The sequence below is a fragment of the Saccopteryx bilineata genome, chromosome 3, assembly GCF_036850765.1.
Source record: "Saccopteryx bilineata isolate mSacBil1 chromosome 3, mSacBil1_pri_phased_curated, whole genome shotgun sequence".
Taxonomy (NCBI): Eukaryota; Metazoa; Chordata; class Mammalia; order Chiroptera; family Emballonuridae; genus Saccopteryx; species Saccopteryx bilineata.
In genome coordinates, this window is record NC_089492.1 from 236609806 (window position 1) to 236635756 (window position 25951).

General features: G+C 42.6%; 1 long non-coding RNA gene across 1 annotated transcript in view; it reads left to right on the plus strand.

Moving 5' to 3' along the window:
* The window catches only part of LOC136329030 (uncharacterized), a 73400-nt gene that overhangs the window by 39289 nt on the left and 8160 nt on the right, over positions 1–25951 (plus strand). Inside the window, exons 4-5 of the long non-coding RNA XR_010730135.1 lie at positions 512–754; positions 1205–1286. This is a non-coding gene — a long non-coding RNA (uncharacterized lncRNA). The remainder of the gene's footprint in view (positions 1–511; positions 755–1204; positions 1287–25951) is intronic.

Genomic DNA, 25951 nt, shown 5'->3' on the forward strand with positions numbered 1-25951 from the left:
CTGCTTATGCTCTCATCCTCCCTCCTGCAGCACCCTCTCTCTCCTCCTAGGCACTGGCGCACTTAGAATTCTCATCCTGTGGACCACACCGGTTTCACTGAGGCTGCTTCGAAAGTAGGCCCTGGTGAATTAAACTGGAGCAGAGTTCAGTTTAATCAGGAGCTAGATTATAAACTACGTTCCATGTGCAAGATTGGCGCTGAGGGCGATGACTGAAATCACTTTCCCAGATGAGCAGAGCCTGTGTGTCAGGCCTCTTTCTGAGGGTTCTTGCATGCACCTCATTGAGGAAGGGATGTGGAAAGCTGATTGTTGCCAGACATCAACTTTTTAATTTTTTTGGTGAGAAAGACAGAGACAGTGAGAGAGACAGAGAGAGAGAGAAAGACAGAGACCAGAGAGAGGAACAGATAGGGACAGACAGGCAGGAAGGGAGAGATGAGAAGCATAAAGTCTTGGTTGTGGCACCCTAGTTGTTCATTGATTGCTTTCTCATATGTGCTTTGATCAGGAGGCTACAGCTGAGCCAGTGACCCCTTGCTCAAGCCATCAACCTTTGGGCTCAAGCCAGCTACCATGGGGTCATATCTATGATCTCATGCTCAAGCCAGTGGGCCTACATTCAAGCTGGTAGACCAAGCTCAAGCTGGATAAGCCTACGCTCAAGCCGGTGACCTTGGGGTTTTGAACCTAGCCGATGCTGTATCCACTGCACCACTGCCTGTTCAGGCACCAGACATCAACACTTAATATGGTAAATTCTATGATCCTGAAACTAGGACATCTTTAGAAAAGGTGATCTTGATGGATGATTTCAATTGCATGGATGTACCTGTGTACAGTGGTTGGAAAAACATACTTTCAGTTAGCATCACCTGATACATATGTTAGCAAGTGTGTTCTGATCCTGGATACCCCTACAGTAATATAGGGCAGCTGTGTTAAGCTTGCTCACTGGTTTACCGGCTGCAAGCCCTTTGCCTGATTAGTGCGTGAGCACATGGCAGTGCCAGGTGTGTATGGCCTATAGCAGGCTATGGGTGCTTGTGCTCAGGGGGATTACGGATGCACAGATTGCCTGCTCACCACTGTGAGGGGACATTTTTCTGTTTGTTTGCCTGAGAGGCAGTTCCCCTGCCTATGTGCTTGTCCACTATTGTGAGATTTTATTAACAAAATGGCGCAACTCTTTCTGGCTCTGCAGTTTTTCTACCATCTGCTTGTATCCAATGTGGACCTGCCTGGCCTCAGCCACCGGCATTACAAGTAACATCTTGAAGGGTAAGGTAAGCATGCTTTAAAATGACCAGTCACTCATCAGAGCACCTAGGATTCAGGTAAGTAATGATTAATAGTCCTATGGAAGCCTCCAAGTAGCACTCACTGTCTTATTTGACTTTTGTGAGCCAAGACTGCAGTACTTTAAATTAAGGCTTTTCTTTAAAACATTCTAGATGACTAGTAGGATCCTTAATCACCTGGCCTCAGAAAAATCATGAGTTTAACAGGCATTTCTTTGTTGTGTTTATATTACTCTCTATCTGCTTTTTAACTTCTGAACACTCTCTAATTACCACTGTTTGGGAATGCTTTTTTTCTAAAAGCAGGGGTGGATTTAATGGTGGGTGCACCAGGCGGACATGTGCCCTGGGCCCCGACTTCTGAAAGGCCCCACAAAACCCCACCTTCACACTTTTTTCTAATGACACCAAGTTTGGTTTCATATGTGCAATTTTAACATTAATAGTACATAATATTTTTTATTTATTTAAAAATATGATTAACATGTATTTTTTTTATTCATTTTAGAAAGGAGAGGGAGGGGAGAGAGAGAGAAGGGGGGAGGAGCAGGAAGCATCAACTCCCATATGTGCCTTGACCAGGCAAGCCCAGGGTTTCAAACCGGCGACCTCAGCATTTCCAGGTCAATGCTTTATCCACTGTGCCACCACAGGTCAGGCAAAAATATGATTAACATGTATTTTTATTTTCCCTGTCTCTCTCTCTTTTTTTCTTTTTACAGTGACAAAGAGAATCAGAGAGAAGGATAGATAGGGACAGACAGGAATGGAGATAGATGAGAAGCATCAATCATTAGGTTTTTTTTTCATTGCAACATCTTAGTTGTTCACTGATTACTTTCTCATATGTGCCTTGACCACGGCCCTTCAGCAGACTGAGTAACCCCTTGCTCAAGCCAGCGACCTTGGGTCCAAGCTGGTGAGCTTTTGCTCAAACCAGATGAGCTTACGCTCAAGCTGGCAACCTCAGGGTCTCGAACCTGGGTCTTCTGCATCCCAGTCTGATGCTCTATCCACTGCGCCACCACCTGGTCAGGCTCTCTCTTTTTTTTAAGGGGCCCAATATTTTCTTCTGCGCCTGGGGCCTCAACCAACCTTAGTCCACCTCTGTCTAAAAGAACAGAGAATTACAGAGACCAAAAAGAGATGCTTTCATCACAAGTAAAGGTAGATCTGATAAGATCTACTGGTGCTCCAAGAATGGATTTCCAAGTGTTTGCCAGTGGAGAGGGAGCAGAGGCTGTGACAAGAGGGATTGCACCGTCACAGCAATTGTCCACAGCTGTGGTTAATAGCAATCTCGGGGGGAAGAAAAGGAATAGACTTGACCCTGACAGAGAGAACTAGAATTAAGGGGGGGAAAAACTACATACATAACATAACTTTGAAATAAGCCAAGTAAAGATAAGAGAAGCTTTGGCACTTCTGTCCCCAGAGGTATTCAAGCAGAGGGTAGGCCACCACTATGCTGTTACTTTATAATGGTGGTCAGAGAGCTCCTCACCACTAAAAGTGTTCAGAATCTGAAGAAATAAACAATTAATTAAATGACATCAAATTTATTTCTAGTTTTAAGAGTTGCTAATTGTATCAGATATTTTTAAAGGGGACTTTTAAAGGCTCTCAAACATTTCTTAAAAATATAATACAATTTTTGAACAATATGGAATACATACACACTCCAGTGCACACACATCTGTTTCCTGCCATCACAGCTTCTGATGTATTTTCCTTATTGTAATTATTCTATACTTATATACAGTCTTTCTGTTTATGCATTTTCATGATTACATACCATTCCATTAAAGGGACATGGCATGAGGGATCCAAGATGGCCGTGGAGTAGGTAAATCTTACACTTACCTCCTCTCAGGACCAAATTGGAATTATAATTAAATTTAAGAACAATCACCCTGCTCTAGCTGGGTGGCTCAGTGAATGAAGCATCATTCCGGTGCACCAAGTCCTGTGTGTGATCCCCAGTTAGGGCATGTCTGAGAAGCAATCAATGAGTGCACAACTAAATGGAACAACTCAGTGGAACAATGAGCAGATGCTTCTCTTTCACTCTTGCTCTCTCCTTTTCCTTCTCTCTCCCCCTTCCTCTTTTCTCTCTCCCTCTCAATGGAAAGATTTTTTTTAAAAGGAAAAAGAACAATCATCTTGAAAAATCAACTATCAACTCACAAAAAGTAGTCTTATAACCGAGGACTCACAGAAGAAGCCAGCCACATCATGACTGCTAGGAAGGGCAGAGACAAGAAAAGGACTGTCCCTGCTCCCACGAGGGGCAGTTGAGGTTCTGGAGAGATATTTCAGCTGCAGGTGGGTTAACCCTGAGAGGTGTAGGGCCTCAACCCCAAAACAGGCTCCCCAGCCTCGAACACCAGAGCTGAGAAGAGACATCCACATAGCATTCGGCTGTGAAAAGCAGTGAGGTTTCTGTCTGCCAGCAGGAGATAGGAGTCTGCAGAGGGGCAAGCCCCTCTTAAAGGGCCAGTGCACAAAATCTCATTTACAGCCATGTCGTCTGGACTCCAGGGGAGGGAGAGCTGAGTGGACTAGAGACACTTTAGCAGAGTCTGAGGCTTGCAGTCCAGGGAGAGACATTGTAAGGGACTGCCACCAGGACCCGCGTGCTTAGTCATTCTCCAGTGTTACAGTCACCATCTTTCTTGGGCAGACTAGACTCCTCTGTGTAGCATCAGCTTGGGGGAAAGCAACTGCCCCATCTTTCAGAATCTTCCTTGCCCCACCCTGCAAGATTAGCCCTGCTGAAGAGTCAGTGACCTTGGCCAAGGAATAGAGGTCTGGACAGACTCAGAAGGTGACAGAGACTCTGTTGTCTGGCTTTCAGGTGGGGACTATTCCCCCCACTTTCCAGAGAATCTCACTAGTGCCTTCTCCTCACCGGAGATCCAGTAGAGCCACTGTCCTGGCTGTTGGCGGACCACATCCCAAGGTTTCAGAGGCCCCACCTGCCTGACTCCTAGTGGCCTCGCCCTGCTGAGGAGGAGGGAGAATCTGGGACAGACCAAGACCTGTGGCTCTGGGGTGGAGGCCACCCCTACCACCTTTCCTGAAGCCCGATGGCCACTTCTCCCTCAGGGAAGAGCCACCAGCCCCATCACCATAACTCTACCGGAGGCTCTTTCAGTGGCCAAGCCTAACAAGGAGCCAGAGGATGGAGGCAGCTAGAGGCAGATTTCAGGGTGCCTTGGGTCTTTGACTGACCTGTTCCCAGGCCCAGTGCTGGTAAAAGCTGGCCTTGGTATGTATCTTGGTCCTGCTGCATGCACCTAAGCCCAGTAGCGGCAGCCACAAACTCTGGATCACTTGTAGCTCCAAACATGTGGCTAAGGGTCAGTCACAGAAAGTATCTTACATTGGCCTGCATCAGGTTCCCTAGTGTTGGGCAAATGAGTTTGTAAAATTTGGATTTTCTGAGTTGCTCACTTTTATTGTTAAAAATGGCCACTGCCCACATAAATTACACTGCCAGGTGAAACTGCTAATTACCTTCCTGCTTGGGAAGGGGCTTTGTTATGCTAATGTTTGTTAGAGAAGGGGTTTGCACCAAAAAGTTTTAAGAAGGGAGAAGAAGCAGCCAACATGGCAGGGTGCTGAAGGAGAGGCCATGTTTTTGCAGAGTTTGTGCAGACAGTAGAAGGTAGAAGGTGTGCAGATAGGGAACAGAGGTGAGGGCTCTTGTGAGCTATGCTGAGAATGGTGGTGGTGGTGGGAGGCTTTCATTCTAGGAAAAACCAGAAAAGATTCACCTGGTTGTGGAAATGGAGGACAAGTGAGTGGGTTTTGGTACCCTCTGTGTTTTTACTTGCTGGCCGGTTGCGAGGCTAGAATAAAAGAATGACCCACCAGTTTTTGACTCTGCTATTTCTTTACCATCTGTTCAAATCTAATGTGAACCTGCACCTGCCTGGCTGTGATGGCCACGACTATTGGCCATACACCTCGTAAGAGGCCCAGAACCAACACACCCAGTGGCCAGCTTCAGACAACATCAGAGCAGGATCCAACTAGTTTTACAAGCAGCATATATTGTACAAAAGGAGAGCTCATCAGACACCAAATCCAGCTCAGGCAAATTCTGCTTCCTATGGTCAATACCTGCACAGCAACTCGCATGCATTGGTTGAGGTAGAGCCTCACAGTCAGCAAGCCTGAGAGTTGATCCTATGCACAACAGGTCAATAGCAATCAAGATTCAATTACAATAGGAAGGCTCACATAACCCACACAAGGGACATTCCTGGAGCACACAGCGCAGGTGATTAAGGAGTCTGCAACACTGTATCCAACAGAACAACTAATACATAAGACCTCCCCACAAAAATTGTGAACCATAGCAGATATATCTAGTACATAGAAACAAACACAAAGAGGCCAAAAAAAGGAGAAATAGAAACAGGTACAGATGACAAAACAGGAGAAATCTCCAGAAAAACAGCTAAATAAAATGGAAATGAGCAATTTATAAGATATAGAGTTCAAAGTAATGGTTATATGTATGCTTAAGGAACAAAGAACTTCAACAAAGAGATTGCAACCTCAAAAAAGCCCACAGAAACCATAAAAAGAAACCCATCAGAAGTGAACACAATATCTGACATCAAGAATGGACTGAAAGGAATAAACGGTTGCATGAAGCAGAGAGTCAAATCAGTGACTTGGAAGACAAGGTAGAAAAGACACTCATTCAGAGTAGCACAAAGGAAAAAAAATCAAAAGAATGAGGACAGTTTAAGATACCTTTGGGACAACATGAAACATCTGCATAATAGGGGTACCAGAAGGAGAAGAAAGCGAGCGAGCAAGGGATTGAGAATTTATTTAAAGAAATAATGACCAAAAATGTCTCTCACTTGATGAAGGAAAAGACACACTGTCCAGGAAGTGCAAAGAATCCCAAACAAAATGGACCCAAAGAGGTCCACAGCAAGACCTTGTAGGGAATCACCCATCTTACCTTGAACCCTCTATGACTTGGATTGGGGAACTTTAGTTCAAAAACCTGAGTGAATGTCTCTTAGATGCAAACACCAAGAAACTGTGAGTGAGTGACATTTGTGTAGGCACAAAGGAATGCATGTAAACGGGATTTAGAAAATTAGCCTAGAGGTTCTGTTTTGTTTTGGGTTTTTTTATACAGGGACAGAGACAGAGTCAGAGAGAGGGATAGATAGGGACAGAGAGAAATGAGAAGCATCAATCATCAATTTTTCGTTGTGACACCTTAGTTGTTCATTGATTGCTTTCTCATATGTGCCTTGACGGCAGGCCTTCAGCAGACCAAGTAACCCCTTGCTTGAGCCAGCGACCTTGGGTCCAAGCTGGTGAGCTTTTGCTCAAGCCAGATCAGCCTGCACTCAAGCTGGCAACCTCGGGGTCTTGAACCTGGGTCCTCTGCATCCCAGTCCGACACTCTATCCACTGCGCCACCGCCTGGTCAGGCCTAGTCTAGAAGTTCTGGATTGCTACTTCCTTTGTGCTTGTTAATTAGCAAAAGAAAAAGAATGTGCTGACCCAAATGAGCCTTTTCTCCATGTCAGCAAAACGGCCATTAGTCATTCTTTCCCCTTATCACCTGGTCTCACTCCCTTGTAATCCTGTTACCTCTGTTCTGCTTCTGATCAATAAAAGCTAAGGGAGAAAGAGATTCAGGAAGTCTTCTCTGCCTCCCTTGGCAGGCCTCCCCCTTTTCCTCTTGACATAGTTTGTGTCTTGAGTAGGTTTCTTCCATGCAACACTGGTAGTTCCCAGCGGGCTGGAGTACTGCAGGACACATCATAATTAAAATGGCAAGGGTAAAAGAAAGAGAGAAAATCTAAAAAGCTGCAGGAGAAAAGCAGTTAGTTACTGCAAAGCCAGTAGCCACAGCCACCATCACAGCTGCCTGGGCCATCCAGGTTCGCATTAGATTCGGACAGATGGTAATGAAACAATGGAGCCAAGAACTGGTGGGCCATTAGCTTTAATCCTAGCTTGCACCCGGTGGGCAAGTAAAAACACACACTGGGCTCCAAAACCCACTCATTCAGTGCTCACAAAGCCACTGACTTATCTGAGTTTCCTAGAATCAAAGTTTCCTAGCTCACCAGCCTTATTCACCTCTGTTCTCCATTTCCTTCTCTCTGCACAAACTAGCTTTTCGTTCAGCACTCCACCATCTTGGCTGCTTCTCCTGACCTCAACATGGCGTGCTGACAGCTGTCGTGATGGGGCAGGGTGGTGGTTGGGTGAGGGAAATAGAGGGATAGAGCAAAAAAAAGGATAAAAAAAACCCGCTTAGGCCCTGGCCAGTTGGCTCAGTGGTGGAGCATTAGCCTGGCATGTGGATGTCCTGGGTTTGATTTCTGGTCAGGGCACACAGGAGAAGCGACCATCTGCTTCACCCCTCCCTCTCTCACTTGTCTCTCTCTCTCTCTCTCTCTCTTCTCCCTTCCTGTAGCATGGCTCAACTGGAGCAAGTTGGGCCCAGGGGCTGAAGATGGCTCCATGGCCTCCACCTCAGGCACTAAGAAGAGCTTAGTGGGCTTGCCCATGGATCCCAGATGGGGCACATGCAGGAGTCTGTCTCTGCTTCTCCTCCTCTCTCTAAATTAAAAAAAAAAAATCCTCATGGATATGGTCAACAGTGTGGTGATGGCTGGGGGTTGGGTGGGGAGGAAGGTAGAGGATGGTACAGAGGTGATAAGTGGTGATAAACAAAGACTTGATTTGGTGCCTGACCAGGAGGTGGCGCAATGGATAGAACATTGGACTAGGACACAGAGGACCCAGGTTTGAAACCCCAGGTCACTGGCTTGAGCGCAGACTCATCTGGCTTGAGCACAGGCTTACCAGCTTGAGTGCAGGGTTGCTGGCTTGAGTGTGGGATCATAAACATGACCCCATGGTTTCTGGCTTGAGCCCAAAGGTTGCTGGCTTGAAGCCCAAGGTCACTGGCTTAAGCAAGGGGTCACTCAATCTGCTGTAGCCCCCTGTTCAAGACACATATGAGAAAGCAATCACTGACCAACTAAGAAGTTGCAACAAAGAATTGATGCTTCTCACCTCTCTTCCTTCCTATTTGTCCCTATCTGTTCCTCTCTCTGACTCCCTCTCTCTGTCAAAAAAAAAAAAAGGACTTGACTTGGGGAGCTGAACACCCAATATGGTGTACAGAAATGTGTTGTAGAATTGGGCACCTGAAACCTGTATAATTATGTTAACCAGTGTCACCCCAATAAAATTCAATTTAAAGAAAATAATACAAATAAATAATAAATAAATAGACACAGTATTTGGTATTCCCTAGTTATTATGTTGCTCAGTTCTTTACAATGTTTAATTATTATAAAGAGATATTTTTTAACATACAGGTTCTCTTTGCTCTTGTAATACTTTATTAGAAGAATTAGAGTTTGTTTGGTTGCAAATTACATAGCTCATTGGAGCAGCCTAAATAAAAAAGGTTTTGTTGAAAAGAACAATCACAAAAATAGAAAGTGTAAGACACACATAGGAATTGGAAAGTTGTCTTACATGCCCCATTTCTCCTCCTTTGTCTCTTGTTTTCTTTACAAGGTTGAGTCTTTGCCTACTCTTCCTTCCTTGAACATTTTGTTCACATGGAGCTTTGACTTGCCTTGGAGCCAGAGACCATGAGTTGGTATTAAAACAGTCCAGAGTCGGACACTAGCTGATTTTTGTATTTCTTATATCATATTCCTGAGCAAGAGTCTGATTAGCCAAGCTCCCCTGACTTTGTGATCAGTGCTCACCAACTGAAGGGGGTAGGGAATTGGCAGTGGGGTTGGGGCTCTGGACTCGGTCTAGGTTCAAATCAAGCTTCTCTGTGTCTCTGCTTGCTAATCATAAAACGAGGATAACACTGGCACCTCCTGCATGAGGTTATTGAGAAGATGAAATAAAATAATCCTTGCAAAAGAATGTAAAAAGGCACATAAGACTTTGTATATCTCATATGTGTTAACTCTTAGTTTTTAAAATTTTGTTTTATGGAAAGTATATATAAATATAACACAATTTACCATTTTAATTTTTTTAAGTGTAATTCAGTGACATTAAGTCCATTCACATTGTTATGCAGCCTTCATCGCTATCCATCCCCAGAACTTTTTCATCATCCCAAACTGTTGCTCTTGTTTTTAAATTATCATCATTATAATCATTTCAAATATGGCTTCCTGGGTCAACTCTTTCGAAGAGTGTGATGGGGGCTCTTCCTAAAGAAAGGAACATAATGGGTAGGCACGCCAAGTGCTATTGAAAATATTACGCTTTTACAACTCTTGAAGTCTTACGTAGCGCTAATTTATGCAATCCTTCCAAGGAAGGTCTTGAAGCAGGAAGGGGTTATTTCACAGGAGAAGAAACTGAGGTTCAAAAAATCTGTCTTGCCCGACATCTCTCATCGTATTTGGAAAGTTAGAACTCAAGGTCAAATCTTCTCACTCCATTTTTTGTGCCTGTTCCATGACATCTCAAGGATGTGATTTCTCAGCCAAGCTTTATATCCATTTGTTTATATATCCTATTACATACTCTAGTTCAGATTATGAGAAGGAAGAGAAGAATTTTCAAATTGGAACTTGGGGGTGGGCTCTGTCTGGGAAGTATAGGCCTACAAGAAATCTCACAGCTGGTTTAGTTTACCAGTTCCCATCCTAAAATATAGGAAAAGCAATGGAATTATGCTTTATTATACAATGTGGTGATTCCGTGAAAAAGAGTAGAGAAATTGATTAATGGACCTCAACGTTTATCTTGAAAAGTTCTGAAATATTTGCTGGAAACAAATGGCACTACTAAGTGGATTTTTAAAGTGAGATAGAGACAAAGATACTATTAGAATCAAAATGGGTGAGTTTCTGCTGGGGTTTTATGGTTTGTACAGAGAAACATATTCTGTCTGATTGACTTAATTAAAAATTTTTTTAACTGAAAACCACCTTTTCCAAATGCGAAAGTCTTCATTTTATACAAAAAACATAGGATTCAAGCTACCCCGCAGCACCTTTCCAACCATTAGATTAATGTTTGCCATTAGGCAATCTTTCCATTAAGTTAATGGTGACTTTTTGGATTAGACACTCGCCTTCCATTTGGCACTCCAACTCATTTCCTTGTCACTTGTTCCAAAAGAAAATAACTCAGGATAGCTAAATACTTTAATGTGATGGGCTCTTATTAGATCTGTTATGACCATCTCTTTCTATAAAATTTATGGATTCTCTCTTTCCTATAAAGTCACAGACCTCTTTGGCTTTGAAATTTATCCCACCCCATCGATGCCACCCTGGTCTTACACTATCTATGCCACTTTATTTTCCCCAATTCTACAATGTCAGTTTTGTTGATTTCCCGGTAACTCTCAAATAGGTTATGTTCAGCCAGTCTCCATGTTTTTACCCATGCTATACTTGCCTTTCCCTTTATCCACATGTAATACCTTTCTCCTTTATCAACCCTGAACATTTTCATCCTTCACTGTCAATAATATCCAACTTACTCCCAAGGCTCTCTTGACAACTTCAACTCATGAATTTCATCCTTCAGTGAGTTTGTTTTGTTTTATTTTGTTTTGTTTTAGCGAGAGAGAGGCATAGAGAGACAGACAGGGATAGACAGACAGGAAGGAAGAGAGATGAGAAGAATCAGTTCTTTGTTGTGGCACCTTAGTTATTCATTGATTGCTTTCTCATATGTGGCTTGACTGGGGGCTTCAGCCCGAGCCAGTGACCCCTTGCTCAAGCTAGTGACCTTGGGCTCAAGCCAGTGACCTTTGGGTTCAAAGTAGCAACCATGGGGTCATATCTTTGACCCCACGCTCAAGCCAGCAACCCTGTGTTCAGGCTGGTGAGCCTGCATTCAAGCCAGTGACCTTGCGGTTTCGAACCTGGAACGTCTGCATCACAGGTGATGCTGTATCCACTGCGCCACTGCCTAGTCAGGCTTCAGTGAGTTTTTATAGTGTATAAATACTACTATCATTTATTGAACACTCATTAAGTGCCAAATCCATTATCTCTACTCTTCATTACAACCATTATTTGTAATGAAGTAATTATTGTCATCCTAACTTTATAAATGAGGAAACTTAAGTTCTAAAAATTTAGATAATTTGCCCAAGGTCATATAACCTAAATTGCTAATCTTAGGACTGAACTACAGTGATAAGTGATTCTATTGCTTGTGTGGACTCTTAACTGTATACTACCTAGAAGAGTTCTCTAAGTGTTTTGTGGCACTAGACTTCTCTCCTCAATTACTTCTTAAAGTCAGGGACTATAGTTCAAGAATTACATTCAGCTGCTAGATACAGAGCTCCAGAGTGATGATGAATTCAATAAGATAGAAGTTTATTTCACTCTCGAAAGGGGCCCAGAGAAAGGCAGGCCAGGACTGATCATTTTGACCCTAGCATCATAGTCCTAGCCTCTTTGAGCTCTTTCCTTCATTCTCAGGCTGTGGGCCTCATCCTTGTGTTTATAAGATGGCTTCTGAAAGCCATCACCTTCTGGTCCCAGGCAAGAAGGAGGGAAGGATAAAGGGGAAAGGGTAGGCCTCCCAGTAGAATTTTAAAGACCTTTTCCAGAAGCTCATCTTACAACTGTTGTTTGTATCTCATTGACTACCACATCAGGCAAGGAAGACAGGGAAATATTTTATAGTTGAATAAACTGATTCACCCAGAAATAAAGGTGTTCTGTTTCTGAGAAAGAAGTGGTTGTTGATCATATGAAGAAATGATCGAAGGTTCAAAAATACACCTTGGCCGGTTAACTTAGTTGGCTAGAGCATTCTTCCAAAATGCTAAGGTTGTGGGTTCGATCCCTGGTCAGGACACATATGGGAAGCAACCAGTGAACACACAGCTAACTGGAACAACAGACAAATGCTTTTCTCTCTCTCTCTTTCTCCATTTCTCTCTGTCTTTCTAAAACTCAATAAAAAATTGTTTATAGGTTCAAAAATACAGATAATAATATTTTTCTTCTGTGGTATTTATCACCTTTTTTAAAAAAAGTGTGACTTGTGATTTCTTTTCTAATTCTAAATAAAAATTCACCTTTGTACCTAAATAAATAATAAATAAATGCTACTTAAGAAATTTAAAAAAATAAAATATATGTTGAATAGGCAACAAATAGTCTCTGCCACAGAGCCATGTCCCAACACCTAGAAGGTGCTCTATAAACAATGGTAGACAGTCAGATGGAGAGAAATGAAAAATATAAAAAGATAATTTAGGAAACCAGTAAATGAATAAACTGAAGAGATGATAGCCATATATGATTTCCAATTTATAAATACTCCATAACAACAATTTTTAATTGGTGTGCTGCAAAAATTTTTAAATATGTAATATCTGACTAGTCAGGGCACTGACCTTTTCCCCCTTATACTGTCAGACAACGAGATCAGGCACATTCAGGGTGGTATGGCCACTGACCCCCTTATATTGTGAAATAAAAAAAAATGACAATAGCCAACACAACAATAGCCATCTGGTGTGAATGAATGAATCAAAATTGTACCTATTTTATTTTGGTCAGATAGACCACTGAATTTTAGTAACTAGTTTATGTGTGCCATAAGATAAAAAGGGTTGAAAATTGCTGCTCTATAAGAAAATAAATACCCTGGTTAGGTAGCTCAGTTGGTTGGAGCATTGTCCAGATACACCATGGTTGTGAGTTCAATCACTGGTCAGGGCACATACAAAAATTAACCAATGAATGCATTGGAACAACAATGTTTCTCACTTTCTCTCTCTTCCCCTTCCTCTCTCTCAAATCAGTCAATAAATAAAATTTAAAAAGAAAAGAAATACCCGTTTGTTTTCTCCCTAAACAATCCTGCTGTCACTCAGATATCAGGTATGGAATGCTTGCTTATAAAGTTAACATCAAGATGAAGCAAATAAGGCCAACTTATTTGAAATTATTTTGAGTAGATTCATTCTGTTTCTTTCAGTTTTTATTATTTGCATACATTTAGTTTCCATTTACAAAATTGGCATAATAAAATGTTCTGTTTTGCAAAAGGACTCATATTGTTAACAACCACTTCTGACAAAATGGCCGGTATTCTGGCAATATCTGAGGAGCACTAAGAGAAAAAAGTAAATTATATTTCCAATAGAAATTAGTGCTATGCGTTTCTGGAACTCTCCAGAGTTTCTTATTTTGATTTGCAAAATAATTTAAATGCCTGAAACACAAACCTATGGCAATTACCTTAAGTGTTTCCCCAGACCCCAGGTTAACTTCATTGAAAGAGGGTCTTAAATTAAAAGCATATTTTTGTAATTTTAAATTTTTATACAATTTAAAATGTAGAAGAAATTTGTAAGACTAAAACAATGAACTCCTACCTCCCCCTTTACCCAGCATCACCAATTGTTTAGAGTTTAGCCATTTGCTTTATCATTCTCTCTCCCCCCCCTTCTCTCTTTCTCTCTCTTCCCCCCTCTCACTCCTCTGTTCTTGGTATGTGTATATGAGTTTTTTTCTGAAACTTTTAAGAGTGATTTGGAGACATTCTATGTTAGGAGACCCCTAAATACTTCAGCATGTTTTCTGAGGAAAGGATATTCTCTTATATATGCACGGCAAAATGATCAAAGCAAAAAATTGAATACTGATGCAGTTCTATCTAACCCATGGTTCATGTGCAATTGTCTCAACAGTGTCTTTATTATCTGTTTTATATTCCCAGGCAAAACTCCAATGTCAGATCATGTATTGCATTTAGTTGTCATGTCTCTTTAACCTTCTTTAATCTGGAACAGTTCCTCAGCCTTCCTTTGATTTTCTCTACTGTAACATTTTTAAGGGTACAGGGCAGTTATTTGGTAGAATGCCCTTCAACTTGGGTTTGACTGGCTTGCCTGATGATTACATTCAGGTTATATATTTTGGGCAGGAAGTCCACGGAAATGGTATCGTGTCCTTTTCAGCACATCATGTGAAGAAGCTCACAATACTGTTTTGTCTTTTTATTAGTAGTATTATTATTCAGTGAGAGGAAGGCGGGCAAGGAGACAGACTCCTGCATACACCCTGACCTGGATCCACTTGGCAAACCCACTAAGCCCACTAGGGGGCGATGCTCTGCCCATCTAGGGCATTGCTTCATTGCTCAGCAACCTAGCTCTTAGTGCCTGAGGTGGAGGTGATGGAGCTATCTTCAGAGCCTGGGGCCAACTCGCTCCAATCAAGCCATTGCTGGGGGTGGGGGGGTGAAGCAGGAGGGGGAAGGGTGGAGAAGCAGATGGGTGCTTCTCTTGTGTGACCTGACTGGGAATTAAACCTGGGACATCCACATGCCAGGCTGATGCTCTACCAGTGAGTCAATGGGCCAGGGCCTGTTTTGTTTTAATATTAGTAAATAATTTATATTTTGGGAACTATGTAAATATTCTCTTTTCATCCAATATTCATCTACTAGTTTTAGTATCTACTGATGATTTTCAAATTCCATCATTTCTTCTGTTTTTATTAGTTAGCCTTCTCCTGTAAGAATAGATTTTTCTTCTAAGGAAAAGTTTCTGCTGTGGTGTGGCTACATGCTTCTGAGACTCTGTCTTAGTTTTCTACAGATGTTACAAGAAGATACCATCAATTCAGTGGCTTGAACAACAGAAATTTACTTCTCACAGTTCTGGAGGCTGGCAAGTCCAAGATCAAGGCACCAGCCAACTCAGTTTCTCGGAGAGATCTCTTCTTGGCTTGCAGATGGCCACCTTCTCATTGTCTTCATTTGGCAGAGAGAAAGGATGATGATGTCTCTCTTATTTTAGAAGGGCACTAGTCTTATCATGGGGCTCTACCCTTATGACCTCATCTAAGCCTAATTATTGATACATTCCAAAGGCCCTACCTTCTAATACCATTACATTGGGGGTTAGGCTTCAATATATGAAATTTTGGGGACACAAACGGTCCATGATAGACTTCATAAAGGAAAAAATACTTCCCCAATTTAAGAAGATGATATTCCCCTTGGACTGGGCAACTGTGATAATAAGTGTTGAAGTCCATCCATAGGAAAAGTAATTCCTTATTCTGTCCTCTATGACTTTAATTTTATTCCTTTTTTGTTATCAAATGGTGAGAAAATTTGGCCGATCTCCCTTTATTTGGCATTAAAGTCTGTTGTTCTTATTGCTGTCAGTTAAATCTAGATTTAAATTCCACACTTCCAGTTGTGTATGTGACATTGGGTACCTTCTTTGGACTTCAGTCTCCTTGCTCATAAAATAAGGATGATAAAACCTATTTCAAAAGTGTTGTTGGGAGAAGTAAATGCAAAAATGTATGTGAAAGCATATAACATGGTGAGTTCTTTAGGTGATCGCTCAGTCACTCTATAGCAAAAATGCAGTTAACAAATGTTTTCTGTCTTTAATATAAAACTCCAATTTTTAATGATACAGTTTAGCAAATTTTTTTACTTGCAAAAGGTTAAATGCTTGACCTTCATCAAGAGAGATGATCTTCTTAGATATGAAGTCTGCATGGGAAAGACAAAGGTTTAGTGGTATCTACCTATTATTAGATGATTTATGTGGTTATATCTGTTTCATTCCTTCTTTTTTTCTGTCTTTCCTTTCACTTAACACATATATAATGACATTTGTTATATGCTAGTCACTATTTTCGGGCTGTGCTAGGGATAGAGCATCAGACAAAATTTTTTCACCTGACAGCAATTATAGTCTAATCAAAGAAGACAGTTGATATATAGGAGCAAACTTCAAAATCATACAACATATGTAATATGGAATAAAATAAAGTCAGGAAAGAGAATAAGGATTATGAGGCAGTTGCTATTTTAATTAGTCAGAGAAGAACTCACAGATAAGGTGACATGTGATCACAAAGTAATTCCTTATTCTGTCCTCTATGACTTTAATTTTATTCCTTAATTAAAGAGAGGAGGGAGCTAGTCATTTAAGTATCTGAGGGAAAAGCATTCCAGGCAGAGGAAATATTTTAATGTGAAGAAACCCAAGCTATAGAGTGACTTACTGAGAGTTCACCTAAAGAACTCAGAAAAGAAGCCAAGGCAGTTGTGTGGAGCACAACATTCTACCTCCCTTCCGTGAGTTTAATTACAGTCCAGGTCAGGATGGTTAGCTGGATACCAGGAGCTGTGGTAGCTGTAGGGGCTTCCACTCAGACCTCTTTCTCAAGAAAGAACCTGCCTCGAGGAATGCAGAGTTCACAGACTCCAGCTGTAGCACCTTCTGGATCCACCCCAGTATCTAAGGTGCAACACTTTCCTAAGACAGTCCTCAGCCAATGACTGAACATGGCAGACAAACTAGGACATGACCACTATTATACAAGGTGAGACTCCTTTAAGGGGCTCCCTGTTGGGCTGCCTGTGGCATTTCCAGAGCTACATCACAGTCTGAGGCTCCACTTACCTAACCCTTCTTCCTTCTCCCTGTGCAACTATCAGGCCAGCATCAGGATTTCCCTGCTCACTGCTACACCCTCTTTTACCTCCCGCAGATATTAGTTTCCAATAAGTTGCTTGCACTTCTAACCTGATTGCAGAGTCTGTCTGCTTTCCTAGAGGATCCAGACTGACAGGGGGCAAAGCAAAATGTCCTTAAGGAAATTTAGTTCTGCCTCTACTACCTAGTTAAATCCTTAACCGAATATTGAGGGAAAAGGGACCCACAGCTTAGTTACCAAACTAGAACCCAAAGAGGCAGTGTGTACTTGGCGGGGGAGTAGTTGGCACTCATTTTCACCCTTAGAAATCAAGCCATAGGAATCAGTGACATTTTCTAGGCCTCCGAGATGGTCATCTCTGTCTTCTACCACAGACTGTGTGCAAAGGCACACCATGCTCCAATGACATTCCAACCTGAAACCATGATGAGTTGAGAGAGTCAGGCTTTAATCACGTAGCTGAGGTTGCAGTTTTGAGGCTCAATAATTCAATGATCCAAAGATTTTCTGAGTCAAGAAAGCAAACACTTTTTGGGAAGGAAGTAACTCTGGGGTGTGGTCACTTGGAGGGAAGGTGGAAAGGTTATGACCCAGGTTTTCAGAGTCAATTCCCTGTATATGCCAGGCACTTTAATATGTTCATATTTTTAGCACTACCCTATGCCAGAATTATACTTTAAGATAATCCCTTTTTTATGGGTTAGACAAATGTGGTTTGGAAGGTTAGGTGATTTACCCAAGGTCATAATGCTGGCAAATAGCAAATAGACCTAGGATTCAAACCAGGACTTCTGACTCTTAAAGATAGTACTATTTCATGATTTTGCTGCTAACTGTTCTGTTGAATTTACCAGTATGTCTATATCAGTAACAATATTTCACCCTGTGGCCTATCTCCTGGCTTAGTTGCTTAGATAAAATTATGTCAACTTTTAGTCAGACCATGGTTGGGAAGCACTGTAGTGGTTTTTGACATACAACCTCTATTTTCCTCTTCTTTTGGTAAACCTATTCTAATTTCTCTCTAGAGACCCCTCCCACCCTCACTTGTAGCCCATGAGTTTTGGGTGGGCTCTAACTCTGGTTTCAGGAATGGGACCTATGACTCCTCCTACATCAATGCACTCATTCCCCCAGCCACTGCAATTAGGGTTGGTATGGGAGTACTCAGGATCAATTAGTCTTTGGCCAAAGTTCCTGGGAGAAAGGCAAGCGCTCTTTTCTAGTTTACCCAAACCTGGGAGAATGTAGATTGGAGCTGTTTTAGCTATTTTGCTGCTATGATTGATTGGACAGTCTGTCCAAGAATGATGTTTACACAGGGAAAAAAAACAGAGCCAGGAGATGATTAGGGAGGAATCAGATCCTGGTGTCTCTTTTATTTATTTCTTTATTTATTTATTTATTTATTTATTTATTTATTTTGCACTGGACCAGATCATTCTTTTTTATTTTTTTTTTCTCTCTCTTTTTTTTTCTGAAGCTGGAAACGGGGAGAGACAGTCAGACAGACTCCCGCATGCGCTCGACCGGGATCCACGCCGCACGCCCACCAGGGGCAATGCTCTGCCCACCAGGGGGCGATGCTCTGCCCCTCCGGAGCGTCGCTCTGCCGAGACCAGAGCCACTCTAGCGCCTGGGGCAGAGGCCAAGGAGCCATCCCCAGCACCCGGGCCATCTTTGCTCCAATGGAGCCTTGGCTGCGGGAGGGGAAGAGAGAGACAGAGAGGAAGAAGGGGAGGGTGTGGAGAAGCAAATGGGCGCTTCTCCTATGTGCCCTGGCCGGGGATTGAACCCGGGTGCCCCGCACGCCAGGCCGACGCTCTACCGCTGAGCCAACTGGCCAGGGCCTGGACCAGATCATTCTTCAAGCAAAATACTACCCCCAAGAATTTTCAGTTCTATGATAATTCCATTTGTACCTAAGGCTATATAGGTTGTATATTCTGTTACTTTCAGTGGAAAGAGGTTTACCTGATGATACAACAGAATTATTTCATTCAATTCAACCAGTGTTAAAAATTAGGACTCAACAATAAAAATATAAATAATTCTATTTAAAATGGGCAAAGAATTTGAATAGATGCTATAGACTGAACATTTGTGTCTCCTTAAATTTTAAATATTAAAATCTATTCCTCCAGGCCCTGGCCGGTTGGCTCAGTGGTAGAGCGTCGGCCTGGCATGTGGAAGTCCCGGGTTTGATTCCCTGTCAGGGCTTCTCCACCCCTCCTCCTCTCCTTCCTTTCTGTCTCTCTCTTCCCTTCCCGCAGCCTAGGCTCCATTGGAGCAAAGATGGCCTGGGCACTGGGGATGGCTCCTTGGCCTCTGCCCCAGGCACTAGAGTGGCTCTGGTCGTGACAGAGCGACGCCCCGGATGGGCAGAGCATCGCCCCCTGGTGGGCGTGCCGGGTGGATCCCGGTCGGGCACATGCAGGAGTCTGTCTGACTACCTCCCTGTTTCCAGCTTCAGAAAAATACAAACAAAAAACTATTCCTCCAATGTGATGGTATTAGGAAGTGGGGGCTTTGAGAGATGATTAGGCCATAAGAACAGAGCCCTAATGCATGAGATTAGTGCTTTTATTTAAAAGAAAAAAAAGACCACAGAGAGCTCCCTTGCCCCATCTGCCATGTGAAGATGCAGCAAGAAGACTGCCAACTCTGAACCAGGAAGCATACTCTCACCAGACACTAAAGCTGGCAGCATTTTGATTTTGAACTTCCTAATTTCTAGAACTAGAGAAATAAATTTCTGTTGTTTATAAACCACCCAGTCTACAAGTATTCTGTTATAGCAGCCCAGTGGACTAAGGCAATAGACATTTCTCCAGAGAAGATGCCCAAATGGTTAATAAGTTCTTGAAAAAGAAGGCTCAACATCATTAGTCATTAGGAAGTGCAACCAAAACCACAGTGACATACAACTTCATACCCTCTAGGACAGCTTTAATAAAAAAAATATATGGACAGTAACAAACTATAGGAATATGCTATGAAGACATGCATAATTAGAAAAACAATTAAAGACAGCAAGGTGCCCTAGGGCGAAAGTCCTGAACTGACGAGTGTCCAGGGACCTTTCTGACCCTGTACTGGAAACAGCAAAACAGCAGGATAAGATTCAGTAACAAGAAATGTTTAGGCTCTCAGAATAGAGATTAGAAGTCAGCATGTTCCTTGTCCTTTACTTCACCTCCTGAAAACTTCTGCTATCTGCTTCCTTGAGTTATTTGCACTGGCTAATAAATATCTGAGTAAGGCTGGGGGTGGGGTTTCAGTCCTCTGATCTGCTGACGGGCTGTTGCCTCCCCTTAGCCCCTCAGAGCATGTCATCTGGCCTCCGGGTAGTACTTGTCGCCATGACAACAAATGTTGGCAAGGATATGGGGAAGTTGGAACCTGAGTGGGGATGTGAAATGATGCAGCTGCTTTGGAAAGCAGTCTGGCAGTTTGTCAAATGATTAAATTTAGAGTTACCATGTGACCAGCAATTCTGCTCCTCGGTATACACCCAAGAGAGATGAAAAGATATGTCTACAATAAGACTTGTATGAGAATGCTCCCAGCAGTTGTATTCATAACAGCTGAAAAGAGAAAACAACTCAAATGTCCATCAACAGGAAATGAAAAAATAAACTGTGATATATATTCATACAAAGGAACATTACTCAGCAAAAAAATGAATGAGGTACTGACACAAAAACATGAATGGATCTAGAAACATGCTGAGTGAAAGAAACCAGAGCCCAAATAATATACATGATATAACTCCATTTATATGAAGTCCAGAACAGGCAAAACTAATCTATGGAAATCAAAGAGTGGGTGCCTCAGTGAGGAAGATGGATGTTTGATTTGAAAGGGACCAAATGGTAAGGGGACTTTAGGTGGTAGTTACATGAGTAATTGTCAAAATTTATTGGGCCGAAAATTAAGATTGGTGCACTTCACTTAAAAAATAATGAATATAATTTTTAAAATGTTGACTGCTTTTTCACTTCTGTTGATGAAAAAAGCAGTCACTGAACTTAAGACCGCTCCTAATCAAAACCATCTTTCCTCACCAACTTAAGAATGAACTGCATTCTCTACTCCCTATTTAATTTCTCCTTTCATATAAAGCATTGAAATCCTTAAATAAAATGCTGTATTAAATTTCCCCAAAGACTATTTTAGCAAGGATTAATTTAAGAGATTTGTTTCCCTTCTTTTCCTTTTTCTTTCTTAGTGTGAGAGAGAGACAGTCAGAGAGACAGGCGAGAAGGGAGAGAGATGAGAAGCATCAATACTTCATTGCAGCATCTTCGTTGTTCATCGACTGCTTTCTCATATGTGCCTTAACCAGGGGGCTCCAGCAGAGTGAGTAACCCCTTGAGTTGCTCAAGCCAGCAACTTTGGGGTTTTGAACCTGGGTCCTCAGCATCCCAGACCGATGCTCTATCCACTGCTCTACCACCTGGTCAGGCATCCCCTTATTTTTCTTAGCAAGGCATCTCAACCCACAAAGGTGACCACATTGTTCAAGGCCCTGTCCATCACCTTATAAACCATTAGTTTCCTACCGCTCCTCCTTTCTTAAGAAGTTGAAGAGCCACCAACTGTTACAAAGTAAATTTCTGCTTTGGGTAACTCATTCCCATGTCTTTTTTTTTCTTTTTTAAGTGAGAGGAGGGGAGGCAGAGAGACAGACTCCTGCATGCACCCCAACTGAAAGACATCCAGCAAGCCCACTAGAGGGCAATGCTATGACCATCTAGAGCCATTGCTCAGCAACTGAGCCATTTTTTAGCACCTGAGGTGGAGGCCAAAAAGCTATTCTCAGCACCTGAGGCCAACTTGCTCAAACCAATAGAACCATGGCTGCAGGAGGGGAAGAGAGAGAAAGAGAGAGAGAAAGGGAAATGTAGGGGGTGGAGAAGCAACCATCTGCTTCTCTGTGTGCTCTCTGACCGGAAATTGAACCTGGGACATCCACATGCTGGGCCAACACCCTGCCACTGAGCCAACCATTCAGGGCCAAAACGTTTTTTTTAGATTTTGTTTATTCATTTTAGAAAGAGAGGAGAGAAAGAAAAAAGGAGACAGGAGCGGGGAGGAGCAGGGAGCCTCCACTCCCATACGTGTCTTGACCAGGCAAGCCTGGGATTTTGAACTGGCAACCTCAGGGTTCTAGGTCGACGCTTTATCCACTGTGCCACCACAGGTCAGGCTCATTCTCATTTATTCAACTCTTTTTCTTACTACCTCAACCTCCTCTCCCCCAGACTGATTATGCCTCCCACTTACCAGTTTAATAAGCCCCAGAAAAGCTATCAAAATCCTAAATTGCAGAGTCACTCACAAACTTTTCCAGCATGGTTCCTGAAATCCCTGTGGTATACCAAAATATTCATTTTGATGATATTTTATGAATTAGTGCAGTCTTTTCTCTGACTTAAAAAAACAAAAGCAATGTGAGTTCCTTTGGGGAAATGGACATCACAAAGAAAAAATGGTATTATTATTCAATAACATGGAAATTCACTAGAAATACCTTAAAATGCAGTAGTCATCACACCGAATTTTTTTGGAAAAGGCCCTACTTTGAAAAAATAACAAGGCAAAAACATCTTCAATCGTGTAGCTTGGCACAATGAGACAGCAAGATGACAAATGTCTTCTTATTCCCTATGGTGCCTTAATATTTAGAGAACATTTGCTAATACGTTTCTAAGCTCTACTAAGGCTCCTTTATCACAATTTAACATTGCATTACTGTTTCCCATGTCCACCTGTGACAGTGATGACACAGATATGCTTGTCCAGGGTATGGGAAACATATTAAAGCCAGAAGGCTGACCTTTAAGCCTCAGCTCCAGTACTAACTATGCAGTCTTAGGAAAATACCTCAAATTCTCTCGCCTTCACTATCTTCATATGAAAAATAGGAAGTATAATAGACATGGTTCCAATGAAATGGAAGATGATCTCCCCGGATCGTTAAGGGTTCCTCAGGCCATAGAACCAAAATATAGAGAAGGGATGATACAGCTTTATTAGCACTAATTGGCATGCTGCTACATGGTGGAAATTGTGTAGGGAGGGCTAGGTTTTGAACTAAGGGATTCAATGGACAATCTATTAGCATTCCTTGGCCTAGTAGCCAGATCTGGTCACTGGTAAAGTATATTCACCTAATAAAAAATCAAGAAAAAGACAGAGATGTCTGCTTTTACCACTGTTATGCAACATACTACTGGAAGTCCTAGCCACAGTAATCTGATAAGAAGAAGAAATAAAGGCATCTAAATTGGAAATGAAGAAGTAAAACTATCATTATTTGCAGATAACATGATACTGTATAAAGAGAACTCTAAATATTTCACCAAAAACTACTAGAACTGATAAATAAAATTAGTCAAGTAGCAGGATACAAAATAAATATCCAGAAATCAGCTGCTTTTTTTTAAAATGAGAGGAGAGGAGATAGTGAAACAGATTTTGCATGAGCCCCCAACTGGGATACACCCAGTAGCCCCCCCCCCCACTGATGCTTGAATCAACCGAGCTATTTTTAGTGCCCGAGGCTAATACTATCGGACCAATCAAGCTATCTTCAGCACCTAGGGCCAACACAAACCAATTGAGCCACAGGCTCAGGATGGGAAGAGGGAGAGAAAGGGAGTGGGAGGGGGAGGAAATCAGATAGTTGCTTCTCTTGTGTGCCCTGATCAGGAATTGAACCTGGGATGTCCATACACTGGGCCTATGCTCTATCCACTGAGCTACTGGCTAGGGCCTCAGTTGTATTTTAATATACCAATAATGATCTACCAGAAAGGGAAACCAAGAAAACAATACCATTCACAATTGCTTCAAAAAAATTACCTAAAAATAAATTTAACCAAGGATATGAAAGAACTGTACTCAGAAAATTATAAGACACTAAAGAAAGTCCTGGTCTAAGATGGGCAGAGCATCATCCAGTAGTAGGCTTGCCAGGTGGAGCCCTGTAGGGACACATGTGAAAGTCTCTCTTTCTGTCTCCCCACCTCTCAATAATAATAATAATAATAATAATAATAATAATAATAAAAGCCTGACCAGGCAGTGGCACAGTGGATAGAGCATCGGACTGGGTAGCAGAGGACCCAGGTTTGAAACCCTGAGGTCACCAGTTTGAGCGTGGGCTCATCAGGTTTGAGTGCAGGGTCACTGGCTTAAGCATGGGATCATAGACATGACCCCTTGGTCACTAGCTTGAGACCAAAGGTCACTGGCTTGAAGCCCAAGGTCGCTGGCTTGAGCAAAGGGTCACTCACTCTGCAGTAGTCCCCAGTCAAAGCACATATGAGAAAGCAATCAATGAACAGTTAAGGTGCTGCAACGAAGAATTGATGCTTCTCATCTCTCCCTTCCTGTCTGTCTGTCCCTATCTGTTCCTCTCTCTGTCTCTCTCTCTGTTTCTGTCACAAATAACAATAATAACAATAATAATAATAATAATAATAATAATAAAGGCCCTTGCCGATTGGCTCAGCGGTAGAGCATTGGTCTGGTGTGTGGAAGTCCTGTGTTTGATTCCCAATTAGGGCACACAGGAGAAGCGACCATCTGCTTCTTCACCCTACCCCTCTTCCTTCTCTCTCTCTTCCTCTCTCTCTTCCTCTCTCACAGCATAGCTCCAATGGTTCAAACAAGTGGCCCTGGGCACTGAAAATAGCTCCATGGCCTCCCCTCAGGCACTGGAATAGCTCAGTTGCTGAACAACAGAGCAGCGGCCCCAGAGGGGCAGAGCTGCACCTGGTAGGGGGTTTGCTGAGTGGATCCTGGTTGGGATGCATGCAGGAGTTTGTCTCTCTGCCTCTCTACCTCTCATTTAATAAAATAAATAAATACATTCACCTACCCTATGTGTTTTGATTGGAGCATTTAGGTCATTTACATTTAAAGTTATTATTGATAGGTACATATTTATTGCCACTTTATTCTTTTTTTAAAAAAAGGTTTATTGTGCTGGTTTTAGAGAGGGAGAAAAAGAGGAAGGGAGACAGGGAGAGACAGAAACATCAATCTGCTTCTTTATGTGCCCTAACCAGGGATCGAACTGGCAACCTCTGCACTTCGGACAATGCTCTAACCAATTAAGCTATCCAACTAGGGAGCCATTATATTCTTTTAACTATGTTCATCTTTTTTTTTTTAAATAAATCATTTTAGAGGGGGGGGGAGAGAGAGAGAGAGAGAGAGAGAGAGAGAGAGAGAGAGAGAAAGGAGGGAGGAGCAGGAAGCATCAACTCCCATGTGTACCTTGACCAGCCAAGTCCAGAGTTTCGAACCAGCGATCTCAGCTTTGCAGGTTGACGTTTTATCTACTGAGCCACTACAGGTCAGGCTAGGCTCAGTATGTTCATCTTTTCTCCTTCTTCCTCCTCCTCCTCCTCCTCCTCCTCCTCTTCTCCTCCTCCTCCTCCTCCTCTTCTCCTCCTCCTCCTCCTCCTCTTCTCCTCCTCCTCCTCCTCCTCTTCTCCTCCTCCTCCTCCTCCTCCTCCTCTTCCTCCTCCTCCTCCTCCTCCTCTTCTCCTCCTCCTCCTCCTCCTCTTCTCCTCCTCTTTTCCTCCTCCTCCTCCTTCTCCCCTCCTCCTCCTCCTTCTCCCCTTCCTCCTCCTCCTCTTCTTCTTCTTCTTCTTCTCTTCCCCCTCCTCCTCCTCCTCCTTCTCCTCTTCCTCCTCCTCCTTCTTCTTCTTTCTACTTTTCTCTTTTCTTTTTATGCCTCTCCCTCTCCTTCACCTTCTGCTTCTCCTTCTCCTTTTTCCTAAAGAAGGCCTTTTTAACATTTGTAAAACTGGCTTGGTGGTAACAAATTCCTTTAGTTTTTTTTTTTCTTTTTCTTTTTCTTTTTCTTTTTTTAAATGAGAAGCATGGAAGCAGAGAGATAGACTCCCACGTGTGCCTGACTGGGATCCACACCGCATGCCCACTAGTGGGCAATGCTCTGCCCATCTGGGGCATTGCTCTGTGGCAACTGGAGCCATTCTAGTGCCTGAGGTTGAGGCCATGGAGCCATCTTTAGCACCTGGGGCCAACTTTGCTCCAGTGGAGCCTTGGCTGCGGGAGGGAAAGAGAGAGACAGAAAGGAGAGGGGGAGGGGTGGAGAAGCAGATGGGCACT